The 14,775-nt window shown below is 34.9% G+C and overlaps 1 protein-coding gene across 5 annotated transcripts in view; it reads right to left on the reverse strand.

Annotated features, from left to right (window-relative positions):
• Window positions 1–14,775, reverse strand: part of LOC131804414 (uncharacterized) — a 286,632-nt gene that overhangs the window by 171,578 nt on the left and 100,279 nt on the right. For 3 of the 5 annotated variants that reach the window (XM_059127263.1, XM_059127264.1, XM_059127267.1), the window contains one exon: window positions 4,212–4,312. The exons of the other annotated variants lie outside the window; for them this stretch is intronic. The gene's annotated coding sequence lies outside the window, so the exon portion shown is untranslated. The remainder of the gene's footprint in view (window positions 1–4,211; window positions 4,313–14,775) is intronic. 5 annotated transcript variants of the gene reach the window in all.

Genomic DNA, 14,775 nt, shown 5'->3' on the forward strand with positions numbered 1-14,775 from the left:
AACATTTTGATTATCAATTATTCGCATAAAATTGGTAATAAATGTTTGACTTCCTTTACCAACCAATATTTTTAAGTTTTTTCCAAAATGTGGTACGTTGTAATATTTATATCAGACTTAGGTACCACAGATACCTCATTGGCAATATTGGACCACTTCTTCGGAACTTCGCCAGTTTTGTAAGTAGTCACTGGTACTTAAATGAATTTTTTGACAATGAGATTTTTTTTGCTGAAATTTAGGCATTCATCTTATTCCAATCAATTTTTGCGAAATTCTTTTATATGTATTTTAATATATATAACAGGAAGGCCTATAATTTTCAATTACTGTTTGGTTAATATTTTCGGGAAACCATTTACTGTTCTCACACGTAGAAAGGGATTTTCATCCTTCGATTTAATCCAATTTAGTCTTTCTAATGTATTTTCTAATGTGTATTCCAGGTTAATACACAATTTTTATGAATAACATTCATATATACGTATATAATGCGATATATTTATATGTTTCTTCATTTCATATATTACCTGCAAAAAGGGGGGCTAATTATCCCAACCCTAATATCACATCCTTTTTGCTCTGTGAAATATTCCACCGCAAAAACAAAACGATTTTAAATTATGCAAACTTCACTGTAATGAGTTTTTGTCATTGTTTTTGTTTTTTTTTGTCTGTGTTAAATGGTGACACAGTTCAATTGTTAATTGCCGTCGATTGAAAAATAAATGCAAATTGTTCTAAATAAGCCAAATGAAAAGTACACAGTTTATGGTCTTTTTTTTTTCTTTTTTGTTCAACAAATTGTAATTGATATTGAATGAATGGTTTTGTCTTTCATTCGAAACACATTAAATTTATTGAAGTATTGATTTTCAAATAGTTGTGTTTAACAAACATTAATTAATCGACACACATACATGCACGCAAATACAAGCACACACACAGGGTGGCAATTTGAATGGCATGGCATTTTTATTAGGAAAAGCTGTCGAAAAAGTTCCAACATTTTTAGGGGTCTCAAATTGAATATGTGTTATAATTAAGGTCATCCATGTGATATAAATGATCGAGTGTGTATGTGTGTGTACGTTTGTGTGTTTTAATATAATATACGATATCAAATAACAAGCGGCCATCCAATATTTGGGGCATCGGATCCACACGGATGTATAATGAATGTGCCCAGCAAATTGTACAATTCTATTGAAATTAATATTGTTGTACAAACAAATTTGTCGAATTTGACATCATTTTTTTGCCATTCACCTCTCTCCTTCGACATCTCATCAAATGTATTTTCAGATATGTATTTTGTATACTCAATCCGAATTTAGAATGCACCACCTGATGACGATGGCGCCGGCAACAACAACACCGATATTGGTGGCCATGGCATGTTGTGTTGTTGCAGCATGCAATGAATGCTTTTCGCAACGATAGCGACAACGAAATGGAAATTGAAATTAAAATTCTAATTATTGTTATCCAATGCCTGGGGACCCGGGCGAAAGTCATTAAATTCAATAATCGCCCTGTTGAGGCAAACTTTGCAGAAAATCCGCCATGACTGCAGCCAAACAACTTTCAGTTCATTAATTTAATGCCAAATTCGCTGTTCTGATACCATTTAATAATACAACTTGCTTTGGAATGGAATGTGGTATTTGTGTTCGAATCGATAAATCAAATGGCATTAGAAATGATACTCCCGGGAGAGAACATAGAACAACCGGAGAGGCTATTAATCAGCAATAATAGTTTGGAAATTTATTTAAAGATGTGTTTATTTTGAGTGGTAATTTTTCAATGGACTATAGATGAAAACGATTTGCATCTATTATAGGAATTTAATTAGTAGATTTGAAAATAATTTAATAAAATTTTGAATTATAGCACATTCATGCGAATATCAAGCTGGAGCAATAAATTAACACACATATTTAAATATTAGAAGATTTATGTAGAATACAATTTTTTATGGGATGGGTGAATGCAAACTTTTACGAATGCATCAAAAAATTCTATCAAACTTGAGTTTTGTATACTGAAAAATGTGTCTCTGTTAAGGAAATATTTGCGATCCACAATGGGAAATATTAGGAGTTTTTTGTAGAAGACAACAATCTTCGAAAAAATGGCAAGATGGGAAGTATATTCGTCATAAAAAGCAGAAATGGTTCGAAAAGTAAAGAAGCGACCTGATGGAAACCCGGCAAATTCAAAATTCGGCAAATATTGAAAAATGAGCTCGGGGTAAAGCCATTGAAATTTCAAAAAGTGCAATAACTTACACCGCAACAGAAAGAAAATAGACTCAAAAGAGCTAAAGAGTTGCTTCACTTGGCCGAAAGTGGGGACATTCTGAATTTGGTTTTTAGCCGAAGAAAAAATATTCGTTGTCCTGCAGTTTGTAAACAAACAAAATGATCGTGTTTACTTGCCAACGAGGTCAGCTGAAAATGTGCACCTTCGTTTGGCCACCAGACCTCAAGCGCCCGCCATGGTGATGGTGTGGGCCGCCATAATAGCCGATGGTCGCTCTCCTCTCGTATTAGTCGACAGTATAAATGCCGAATATTATTGCGAACATATTCTGCAGGGTGTATTAATGTCTTGGGCACGCAAACATTTTGGTCCCAGAACTTGGACATTCCAATAGGACTCAGCACCATCGCACTCAGCACACGCCACCCAAGAACGGTTACAAAATGAGGTTCCTCGTGTGTCTGAAGTATTTTGGAAAGCAAGGTTGTCTCTAAAAAATACTAAAATGTCGATCACATAAAGCAAGCGCTTCGCCGAAAAGGGTCAAAATGCCGCAGAGCAACATTCGGGCAGCATGTGACGGTTTCATTGGCGTTTGAAGCCCATAATTCGTGCTAAAGCTGACTAATTTGAAGAAATCTAAACTTATTCTAAATTTTGGTGCTATTTCCGAAGTTTTGTGCTTTTATTCAATAAAATTTAAAAAAGTAAAAATTATGGCGTTTGACTTTGTTACAGTTTTTTATCTCACTATGTATATTGTCTATGGAAATATTAGGATAATGAGAATCGAATAATTATTTCACATTTGGTAAGAGGTACAATTATTCAAAAATGTTGCCCGTTGTGGGGGAGGTACCAACAGGAAGAGTCCGATATATTTGATCTTTACATCTGTGTTGATAGAAATACTGAGATGTGTCAAGAATGAAAATAATCGGTTGTTTATGTCGCGATTTATGACCTTCATGGTTATTTAAAATGTTGACCAGAAGGAGTGGGCTGGAGGTACCAGAAGGAGTGGGCTGTTCTGTCCGTTCTTTATACCAAATTTTGTGTTGGTAGAAATATTGAGATGTCCGAAATTTGAAGACAATCGGGCTCTTATTTTACATTTTATAAGAGTTATAATTAACAAAAATGTTAACCCTTTGTGGGGCATGTACTTGATGGAGTGGTCCGATATTGTCCATTTTCGCACCTGATGTACCATTTATAAGAATATTAGGATTGAAAGGTTTGCATAAAATTAGATAATCCCTTCTAGTTTTAAGAGGTTAATTATTTATTTGAAATTATTGGAGGAGGTACCAGAAGAAGTGGGCCGATAGTGCCCATCTCTGAACTCAGGCTACGTTTGATCCATATATATGGAATAAAACGGACACTCCTAGATCAATTTTAACTGTCCCGAAATGTATTTGGTCATTATTGCTATTAGGCAAGTTTGGACTGTAATAGCCATATGGCTGAGAGTATACTGATTGTTCAGAAAAGTTAATTTTTTTTTTTTTGGATTAAACCGAAATGGGCCTGTAAAGTGGCAAGACATAACCTCATCTTGACTCTCAACTTGATTTTCATGTAAATTGTCACGCTATCCTAGTTTTCATATGTTGGCTGTAATATCCCAAATTTATTTTGGATATCGGCGATTAAATTTAATTAATTAAAAAAAAAAAATAAGTGTATTTTGATATGGAATTTTGAATTCGGATTTCGATTCACTCTACTTCAGAAGACCTCAGTTAAAGTTTCACTTATTTCAGGCTGCATTCTCGGCTAGTTTCAGATATACTTCCTTTCCCTGATCACTTGCAATGGTTATTTTATCAATTTAACTTGTATAATAATTAGCAAACAATGTTTTCCCAATTTTATTCCACTTCCACCCAATGTGCAAATCTCAACAGTTGTCACCATCAATCAGATATTAAACTTACCAAAATATATCTCTGTATATATGTGTAATGTAGTTGTTTATTTGTTCAAATTGTTGAAATCAATAATTGAAATACAGATTTTTGTGTGTCTGTGTGCCCACCTGTAACGAAAAAAAACACATCGTTAAATAAAATACATTTATGGAATGACATTAAAATAAAAGTCAAAATCGGAAAAAAGCCAGTCGTGTCCATTAGCGACATGAATGCCATACATTTGACATTTATTGTGGAAAATTAAATGAAATGCAGATTGTTTTTCTTAAATTAAATTTTCCATTTTTTATGGATCGTCATACAGAAATAGAAACAACAACAGAGTAAACAAATGGCCTATCATTATTCCTCCTTCATACCCACTTTACAGCCCATCCCACAATATTATTGCTTTAGTTTTTTTTTCGTTTCTCAACTTTGTTGAACTCATTTGTTTACTTATTTATTTGTTTTATTGTTATTGTTATTTTTATTCATAGATAATAAAATATACATATGTATGTGTGATTGTGTACTACTCAAACACACACGCACACACTCACACATAGTTACATGTAACTCTGTTGTATACAACTATTGTTATGTGTTGTATGACAGCCATATACTGACTGGCGGGGTCATATTGTATGTCGTTCGTTTCGCTCCGTTTCGGTGAAAACAACAAGAGAGTGACTTTTCCAAAGGAGGACTACATCAACAACAACAAGAGTCATGTAATCACTGGAACACAATAACTACCACACATGGACACCATCCATAGGAGGTCTTGTGCCTTTTTTGTTACTTTTTTACGACCTCAGCCAGCCAGCCAGCATTGCAGCATTAAAATTGTTAAAAGAACATGTCCATACACAAATAGCTATGTAAGTATATACGAAGAAGAAAGTCAACTACATCCATAGGTATGTATGGTTATAAAAATGTCCTAAGTTAAAAAAAAAAATAAATAAAAAACAAGCAGATCATAAAAAATTAACATGATGTCATGTTGATTCAATTCCTTGAGTTGTGAGCGAGAGTAGAAAAGTCGTTTTTTATGATTTTTTTGTACGTGTTTTCTTGTTTAGATTTTACATCAAATTAACTAGTACTAGATGTTCGCCATGACTCAGAGGACATTATTTGCAGGATATTGATGTAAGTGATTCCACGTAAGTTCACTTTTATGTGACTTAAAGTAATTAATTGGTTTGTAAACAGATCATAAGACCAGCAAAGTTTGCCATTAGTTTTTCGTAATTTTCGTTCTCCATTTGTCGGAATAGAATTTAATTAAAACGGCCAGTTGCAATGCTACTCTTGAATTATGATATGTAACTAAAATGAGAGAATATTTTTTATTTAGATAACATATAAAGGTCGACCCCGTGCAAAAGTTACTCTGATGTTTCTTTATATACAAGAACCCTACCCTGAATCTACTTATAAAAGACATACGACTTCATGCCTGCGAAGATAAAATTTAAATTGAATCAGCGAAGACACAAACCGGCTAGAATTTAATTAAAGAGTTAAAGAGTCGAGCGGGAGCACTCCTGGGAGTAGAAAAAACAAAATGAGCAAAAGTCGAATAAGGGCGAGCATGCGGTGCTCGTTTTAGAGTGGGGTCAAAGTTCACTCGAAAACGAGCAGATTTCACCCTTAGAGCAAACTCTCTAGTTCTTCTCTAGCTAGTTCTTCAGATAATCAATTTTTAGGGTATATAAGGCATATATATTCTGAATGTTCTTCCTGAGAACTCTCATTTGATCCGCGCCTAAATGTAAAAATACACACAAATTCAACTACATAACTACAAAAATAGAACGACTGTTTTTATACCCTACGACACTTTGTGTTGAGGAAATTATATGTTTGATTTGAAATATTGGTCCTAGGTCCACGATGTAAAATATGGATCTTCCAACCTCGCCAAGCTGAGCCGATCTAGCAATGTGCGTCCGTTCGTCCGGAAAGCGGAATTTACACATATTTAATATTTTTACACCCTATAACACCATGTATTGTTTCTATCCTCATTGGCCTATTGTTTTTAAAGATGTTCGCAAAACTTTTATGAGTTAGAATGAATTACTGATTTTACAGACCCTCTATAGGTCCCAATTAAAGACCAAAAGACACATAGTTTCGTATAAGGATAACATTTAGGACACGACAGAAGCCAAGCATTTTAGATAGTCATTGGATAATATTTAACGGGTAAAATGGACCACACATTTGGTGTGACATTTTTTTGAATACCTATCAACACAACAGAGGTCGTAAAATGTCACAGGCCAAAAACCAAAAAGTATCATTATTAAAAAAGACTGTGTGGCATTATTGAACAAGTAAAAAATCAGCTAAGTTTGACCGGGCCGAAATTTTAATACCCCCCATCATTTGGAAAGAACTTACAAAATTAAAAAAAAAATCGTCGAAAAACAGTGCTTAAATTAAAACCGTTTTATGAGGGCTATACGAAGACGAGGATCTGAATAAGCAGTTTTCTGCCATAGGCTGTAGTACCAATTCCGGTCAATAATGTCTCTAAAATCTTCAAAATACCGAATATTATACCTCAAAAGTAATTTTTAATCATAGACTGTAGAAGCCTAGATCTTTAAGTACGAAATTTAAAACAAATCCAGTCAATAACGTCTCTTAAATCTTCAAAATACAGAATATCGGGAGGTACCGTTACATGAGGGCTATACGAAAACGTGCACCGTGGCCTCATTTTCAAACTTAACCTGCCTACTGGAAAAATATACATGTGTGTGTTCAATTTTAGCCTTCCATCTCAATTCGTTCCAAAGATAGCGTGATTACTACAGACTGGCAGACGGACATCGCTAAATCGGCTTAGAATGTTACGATGATCAAGAACATACATATATACATTGTTGGGTCTAGCACGAGTAATTCGAGAAGTTATAAACGGAATTGCAAAGCTAATATACCCACAGTATGGTGAAGGGTATGAAAATCGACCAAAATGAGTTTGGGCCTAAGGGGGCTTTTTAATAGAGTAGCGTCTCACATGGTCGGCCGCAAGGCACGAAAAAAGTTAAAACAAGTAAACGTATAGCTTTTTTGGTTTTCTCCAAAAATCCATCAATTTTGGATAAGCATTTCGGATGCATTGTTGTAAGTAGTAGCTGATGATAAGAAAAAGCTTAATAAATCATCATATTTTATTATTTGTTTTTCGTTTTTCGACGTCCTGTCTAGATCTCACAAACTTCGGTTTGTAGTTGGACGTAAACACTGTTCCGACGCTATTCGTTACTTGGTCATGAGGAAGTTAAGCCCCTTTACTTTGTATTTTTTTTTTAGAAAATAATCCATTATTGTCACCCCTTAGCTACATTACATTATCTTTTCATGGGTTAATCGGCTAATAAATCACACAAGTTTTTGCAGGGTATATTAAACATACTTAGTAGAATCTGAATGCTTTACTAGGGCGCCAACTTCATAGTAATTCATGTCTATCTAATTTCTTCCAGCATCCCCTGATATATCTACAAAACCTTGACCATCCATGTTCCATTTCATCTTCCAACAATTTATTTATTTTTTTCATAAAATTCAAACAACCATCAAAATAACACAGCTAAATATTGCAAGAGATATTATCTAACACACAGCGCACATTTTCCGATACCTGTCCCAAAATATAATCAAAAATAATTCCATTATCATAAATTTTCAACTCAACGAAATTTATGTTGTTTTAATTTAACATCCCAACTCAAGGGAGTTATAAAATTTCGCATCACTTTTATTGAAATTGTTTCTCCATAATTTTGGCAAAATATTGAATTAACGACTTTATTTTATATCAGCTGAAGCTTTCGATTATCATATTCCAATATGAAACAAATAACATCAACGTTTAGCCTATGACAAAATATGCCATTATTAATGGAAATTTTGAAAAATCTAATCGTAATTTTAGCAGTTTTTATGTGATTACAACATCATCGTCATCAGCGACATCAAGGAGCAGGATGTAATGAATATTCGATAGGCAACAGCTGTGCCAACCAGCCAGCCAGCCAACAACATGATGAAAATTAGGTAAATGAGAAAATTTGATTCAGCTGCCAAATGGGATAAACTTTAGATTTGCCCATAACCATTCGACAGAAGTGTATGATTAAATAGTATCGAATAAAGCAATTTTGGCAATGTTTTATGTAAATTATTACAAGTTGAGAAAATTTGAGAGATAACCTGGCAAGGATGTAACATGAATTCAAAAAGGGATTTACTTTTAAATTTTATTAAGAAGTGCCACATGGATTACACCACACAATATTTTTTATGTTTTTCTTTTTCTACTTTTTATTTTCAAATGTATTATTTCACAATGAAATTGCAGAAAATCTACTCTAAAAAAGTATATTCAATGCAACAGGTTGTCCATACAAACCCAACCCAACCTCATCGCAAGGTCACACTAAATGGCATTGACAACACTAAACGGATTAGTGCATATTTACAAAAAGACAGTTATTTCTTAAAAAGAAAAAAACAAATTCCCCAACCAAAGAGGAAATAAAATATTCCCAACTCTAATTAATTTGAAATCTGTTTAATAAACAGCCTTTGTAAATAGGGAAATTGATTAACGCCTCTGGCATGCCAACCCTCAATGGACGTCTGTCTGCCCGTGTCTGTAAGTGGTTGTTAATTCCGCCTAAGGCTCGGCAGTAAATTCCTGGGCAAAACCACATATGGATTTGTTTACTTATGCAAATTAACCCTTCTCACCCATTCAAGTAACCAACAAAAAAAAAAAAAAAAACAAGAACAACAACAATGTCATTCGAAAACAGTCATTACTCGGAACACCACAAGAACAAGAATAACAAAAACACCAACCTCTGGCAATGTCGCAGCAGCACTCCAGTGACAACCCTTATTAAAAGGTCATTAAAATGCTGGTTTCTTTTATTACATCGAACGTCAAACAACAACAACGAACATTCGTACACACATAGCACGTGTCCTCTCCAACATAAAAATCACTCACTCACTCACACAGCATGTCAAATTCATGGTCTGCGCAGGATAATGTCGCCGAGGACAAGAACGTGTTATGTGTGAAAGCAAATAAATAATCCACTGCCTAGAACCAACCCGCCCACCGCCAACAGCACCACCACCCTCCCCTCAGCAGAATGCTAATTTAGCCAAAGGTTTATAAAATTATTAAAAACAATACAAGGCTACCCGAGGACGACAACTCCGATTACCGTCCAAGGCAGACAACTGTAAATTAGCCCACTTGGGAGGCATTTCCAGACCCCAGCACACACACCCACACACACTCGACGATTTTAACTTGTTAGTAGCTTTAGTTTATGGTAGATGTATCTAAGAAAAGGATAATTGCTGCAAGAGATTTTGTTGTGATATTAACACGAATTGTCACACAAATCCTAGTGCCTTTCCTTCGTAGCTTTTTTTTTTTGCTGCCGGGGTAGTTGAGTGTCAAAAAGGATTAATGCCGACTAAAAATAAAAAAAGAAACGAACCAAATACTAAATTGAGAGGATTGTCCCAAATTTTAAATGTTTGTCTTTGGGATGTGGGGTTTGGGGGGTAAGTGGCATTGGCACTGTTTGGGGCGAGTGTGCAGAACAGAATTTACACGCTTTAATTTTATAATACTGCGACACTGAAAAGAGGATTAAAGGGTCAATTTGAAATATTTTATCAGGGCAAAGCTATAAATATGGCCTAACGACATTAAAGAGCGTTGCGTTTTTTTTTTTTCTGTTTGACCTTTTCAATTGGGTTAAATTTAGGTTTGAACTTTTTGAGCTCCTGTGTCGAGTATTCAATACATTAATTGCTTGACAAAATTTAATAGTTGCCATTTATTTAAAATAGTTTTTTTTTTTTCAATTGAATATAAACAATTTTATGTTTTGAAATAATTATGTAATTGAACAGAGCAGTACAGATTTGTAGATAAAAATATGGTCTAGATTAGGAATAATCGACGGTTCAAGAATGTAAAGATGTCATTATGTTCGGTTTCAATCCTCAGAAGTATTGTTTTGCAGATGAAAAGATGGTTAAGATTAGGATCGACTAGGACAAAATTGTCTTCTCTTCTTGTACTTCCCCACAAAGGGTAACTATTTTAAAAAATAACCGTAAAAATGTAGAAATCTGTGTCCGAATTTTATCAAACTTAGCACATCCTAATATTTTTACCTACGTTAGAGTGAGTGTAAAAAATCAAATACATCGTTCCACTGTTTCAGGTAACTCCACGAGTTCCCGATATAGTCCAAACTTGTTTGGTGGGAATATATATATCAAACTAAGGTAAAGTGAAATAATGGAAAATATTGTTCCCCGTACCTCCCCTAAAAATTTAACATTTTGAATAATAAAAAGATTAGGTTAAGAAACGCGCAGTTGCCCTAAGGCGACATCTCTACTCGTTGACCTTGAAGAAGAAAAGGAAAAAAAAAAACAGATTTAAAAGATAATAACCAATTATAATCCACGAATAAGAATTTATCGTGTCGTTTTAGGCCACTTTAATCTTCTGGCTAACTAAAGTATTACTGGTGGTTCTGTGTCGGAGAATGAAGACAGATCGTATATAAGTTGTCTCTCCCACGAGTCTGTGTCTCATATTGATGAGAGGTGGAGAGTGGCAGAGCATATCGTAACCTCATCTTGGCAGAGAATATAGTAATCGCTATTGTCACCACTCCACTTAGAAGTCATGACCCTTACGCTACAGTGACCTGTGACATGTTGGAGATGAGCAATTTTGTTCTCTTCCCAGAGATTATAGGCCATGATCCCCTAGAGACATTACATCCCCTTTCATCTGGACAGTTGGTTGAAATCTCCCGATGTAATGTTCATGTATCGCACGGAAGAAGTTGCACAAGGGTGGTCTAACCGAATTCTCGACTTCAATATTAATAGATTAGGATCATCGTCTTGTCAACTCATCTCCTACTTCATTACCTGGAATATTGCAATGGCCTTGAAACCAACAGAGCTTGATGGACGACCATTTTTTTTTTCAAAGAGTCCCTACACCCCAAAACTGCCACGGATTTAGTGGTAAATAAATGTAGCGCCTTTAGTGCCGCCTGACTATTGACGTTTATAGTCACCGGACCGTAAACTTTACTATCTCATTTGCCAATGGATCTATAGATTTTTATTCACAAAGATTTCTTCGTGGAATGATAATGTTATGGCTATTGCAGAAGACCTCAGTAAAATTAGTAATTTTATATAAAAAAAATTTTTGACTAGTTCTGTAAACGTTAACATAGCTCTGTCTTTGCTGGTTAAATCCGGAATTTATCGTGACGGACCTGGGTACGCCTTCCATATGGTGCATAGCATCATAGTCCATCCTGACTCATAATTCCTCTGTCGATTTAGGGCTGTCTTTATCCAATTTTGCTCTGAGATTGGTTCTCTGGAATCTGCTTGAACTCTACACCGTATGCCACTAACTTGAAAAAGTACGTTTCCCATACTTTTAGCCCGATATCTGTATCCATTACCTGATTTCTTCCTTTGTCCCTGCAGTGGAATATGTCTGCACGTTTTGGTAGAATTTTGCGCTTCTTGATTTTTTGCTCAAAGTTTGTTCCTCGAATCGATACTGTGAGTATTTTCAATCACAACATCATGATCGCCCATTAAAATTTATAACATAACTCCCAACCCTGATTTTTTCATGATTTTCCTCATGATTGTTTCCATTACTTCTGAGTCTTACCCCGCAAAAGGCCAACATTTTACAGATAAATGACTTTCAATACAAGTGTGAATTTAGTTAGTGATTTATTCCAACTTCGCAGATCTCAATATTTTTGCCTATAGAATATTTAGTGTGAAAATAGGGTATGTTGAACAACGTCAATGTTAAATCTTAAAAACATAATGTACGTTATAAGAAGCGTAGTGAGTATCCGATGTAGTTCAAACTGTGACATCATAATATCTGTTTGGTGCGAAAGGGGACTTGTTTTGTTTTATTTAAGCTTTTTCCACAAAGAAACTTTCTTCTTCACTTACCATAAATTAACAAGTAACAAAACTGTAAGTTCGGCAAATTCGAACGAATTTGACACTTTTCAAAAAAAAAAAAAAATGCACCTTAAATCTTGAAAATACCGAATACCATTATATATTGGCTATATATACCAAAACGTGGACCTGCACAGACAATTTTCTAACATAGGCTGTAGTGCCCATTGCGAACTTCAAATACCAAATTTGAAACATTTCCGGTGGATAATATCGCTTAAATCACCACAATACTGAAAAAAAGAGATGTACCGTTATATGGGGGCTATACCAAAACGTGGATCTACATCACCCATTTTCAATACCAACAGTCCTGCAGACATAATACACGTTTGAGTAAAATTTTATCAACCTATTTTACTTTGTTCAGAAGCTAGGGTGATTTCCACAGACGGGCGGACATCGCTAAATATACATAGAATTTTATACTTTGTGGGGTCTAAAAACATTTTTCGAGGTGTTACAAACGGAATGACAAACCTAATATACCCTCCATACTATGGTGGAGGGTATAAAAAACTTTGCTTAGGATTTAATTTATCTCAATGCCCACCCAGTGGTTAGTAATTGCTGCTTTCATTTTAATCGAAAGTACTTAAGATGAAAGCAAAACAGGCACAAACACGTTGTGACCCTAGCCAACCCAGGATATTCATCATCCTCATCTCATAAATAATCCATAATACATCTAATGTATAAGCAAAGTAGGAGCATATCCCAGTATTAAATATTTCTTTGCTTTTACTTTATCCCTTGAAGACTTGTTCGTTTTTTCTTCTTCTTCTTTTTTTCGGTATCCAACAAAATAGAGTTGAATATTGAGGTCTAGAGTATTTCGAAACTAGATTTGTGGCAATGCGAAATGATTTATGGGCCGGCCACAAAGAATGGGTCAACAAAACATGTTATTGTTATGTTATCTCATGTATCCTTTTTTCTTTGCTCCGGCCAGGCACCATGACGCATGAATGTGCAGAAATATAGAGTGGTGGTGATTTGCTCGAATCCGGTTTAGTTGTTGTACGACTGATGTTGCTCTTGTTGTTGCTCTTCGACAAGATTTGTTGGGCACCAATTATTATTATTTTTTATTTTTTTTTTTGTGTTCATAAAATAACCATAAAACTTTTAAGGGTAACCGACAAACCATTTGAAGAACTTGGAAAAAAAAGGAAAATACGAACGACAACAATTTCATTTTTCTTTCTTGAATATGAAATCTTATGAAAAATACAAAAACCAAATTGGTGTTTGTTTCCCTTTTTTTGGTAGAATGTAGAATGGTCGCTTGCCACCTACACATGGGAAAAGTTGGATTGTGTACCGAAAGGAAAAAAAGGATACCTCTTTTGAATATTTTCTCAAATTTGAAACCATAACAACCGGCGAACAAAACAAAGCTCCACAATTTCTTGTTATTACATTTTATTTTATTCGAAAACTTATTATGGTCGAAATAAAGTTTTCCTTCTTTTTTGTGTCTTCTTCCACACATTTGTTTCAATCCCCAATGCCCTTTTTGGGGTGTCGGTTGGCTGTATCGGCCGTTTAGCCTAGTCGGCTGCAGGCGGCATGGGTTAGGAGCTGTGCCTACCATCACAATGCTCAAGTGGTATCCAATTATGTTATTATCTATCTGTAGGTAACCACTTGAAACCATTTAAGGATGCTCTTTTCATGTGGGCTGTTTCGAGCATTAATCTAGATATTCACATCTCTCCGTCCGTCCGTCCGCCCATCTCTGTGTGGGTGTGTGTTGGGTTCTTTTTATGCTTCATTGGACATTATATAGCCTTGTTCGTTTCACTACCATTTCTGATCCCCCGAAGTCATATTTGGACCGCCATAACAGTTTGTATTCATGGCCCTTTTCTCGGTTAGAGCTTTTATTCAATTTTTTACTAGGAAAGAAAAAAGAACAGTCGATGTTGCCTGAAATTTATTTAAAATTGTTTACAATACCCAGAGACCAGCAGACCAGTTGCTCATCGCCGTCTTAAATAAGCAGTAAAATATCTATCTTTAATCAGGATATGGGCTGAGCTGTGTTGCTGCTGTTGCCTTTTCGGCTTTGTTCTTAAAACGATTTATGTTTCAATTTAATGAAAATTTAGATTTAATGAAAATTGAAATTTATTTATTGGAGTGCACATAAACGCACATAAATATTCAAAATAATTTTCATGTGAAAATCTACGATGTGCTGGCTATAAGGATAAGCGCCAAAAATGCCTGCCATTATGTGTACAGTGGTATGAAGTGATGCTGGACAGAGTGCGAAGTTATCGATTGAATCGGGTGCAAGGATCAAACGGCACGAACATATGTTATTCGGCGATGTTCATACAATGGGCAAAGTCCACAAAATCTATTTTTTTATTTATTATTAAATAAGTACGCACTCTGATCCAGGTATTGGATATTTGCTAAAATTGGGCATTGAAAATTTCTTATGGTACATTTCCAAGAAAGGTTGATATTTTCAATAATATTA

The sequence above is a fragment of the Musca domestica genome, unplaced genomic scaffold (genome assembly GCF_030504385.1).
Source record: "Musca domestica strain aabys unplaced genomic scaffold, Musca_domestica.polishedcontigs.V.1.1 43, whole genome shotgun sequence".
Taxonomy (NCBI): domain Eukaryota; kingdom Metazoa; phylum Arthropoda; class Insecta; order Diptera; family Muscidae; genus Musca; species Musca domestica.